Genomic DNA, 914 nt, shown 5'->3' with positions numbered 1-914 from the left:
TACTTCCTTTTCGTACACACAGCACTACTTCACTTCCAATATGGAAACACAAATCATACAATGGAACGTCAGAGGACTCCTTAGAAATCTCGATGTCCAAGAACTATTACACAAACACTCACCAAAAGTGCTGTGTGTACAAGAAACACACCTAAAATCGAAACACACCAACTTCCTACGTAGTTCCCCGCAGGGGCGTCTGCGCAAGTAGGCGTTTGGTGTGTAGCGACACCACGGACCCGAGCTAACGGGGGGTTTCGACCCCTCCCACGCCTAGCCGTGCGTGGCTTTGCCGTGTCCGGGGAAAAGGGGATCCTGGGGGTTGAGCCGACGCTGGGTGATTGGACCTTTAAGGCCCCCCGGCAGAGGTAACACACCCCTTTGGCCCCGGCTTCACGTAGACGGCATCCCTGGGCTGACCCACCCAGGGGAAACCGGCAATCGCCTTTTCCTGTCTCTCTCTCTCGCCTCATCTTCGTCTTTCTCTCTCACTTTTAAACTTTCCTGTCTACTTCTCCCTTCTCGTTACTTCCGATTTTTCCTGGCGGCAAGGGTTAACCGTGTGTGGCTCCCAACCTTGGGTAGACCATATTAGGTTATAGTGACGGCGTACTGCTGGCGTTGCGCAGACTTTTCGTATGTTCTGCCACGTCCCCCTGTTGGGCTCCGTGGTGGGTGGTAGGCGCCGTTGCCGAACAAGCGACTTTTTCCATGGGACCCTCGAACCCCTCTTCCACCGATCGTGCCCCAAAAAGGGTACGCACCGATGCATCCCAATTCTTCTGGCCCAAAAACAATGACAATTTTCCGAAATACCACGTGGTTCACTGTGAACAAACATCTGAAAAAGCTAGAGCCATTTCACCTTTTCTTGTTGCTAAGTGCTTGAAAGACACCATAAGGACGGGATATAA

At 52.2% G+C, this 914-nt stretch overlaps 1 protein-coding gene across 1 annotated transcript in view; it reads left to right on the top strand.

Moving 5' to 3' along the window:
• The first annotated feature begins 212 nt into the window (after positions 1 to 212).
• Positions 213 to 914, top strand: part of LOC125758942 (uncharacterized) — a 169223-nt gene continuing 168521 nt past the window's right edge. Inside the window, exon 1 of the mRNA XM_049416727.1 lies at positions 213 to 368. The gene's annotated coding sequence lies outside the window, so the exon portion shown is untranslated. The remainder of the gene's footprint in view (positions 369 to 914) is intronic.

The sequence above is a fragment of the Rhipicephalus sanguineus genome, chromosome 6 (genome assembly GCF_013339695.2).
Source record: "Rhipicephalus sanguineus isolate Rsan-2018 chromosome 6, BIME_Rsan_1.4, whole genome shotgun sequence".
In the NCBI taxonomy this organism is placed as follows: domain Eukaryota; kingdom Metazoa; phylum Arthropoda; class Arachnida; order Ixodida; family Ixodidae; genus Rhipicephalus; species Rhipicephalus sanguineus.
Note: the sequence above shows the minus strand (reverse complement) of the source record. Positions and strands in the feature narration are given on the sequence as shown.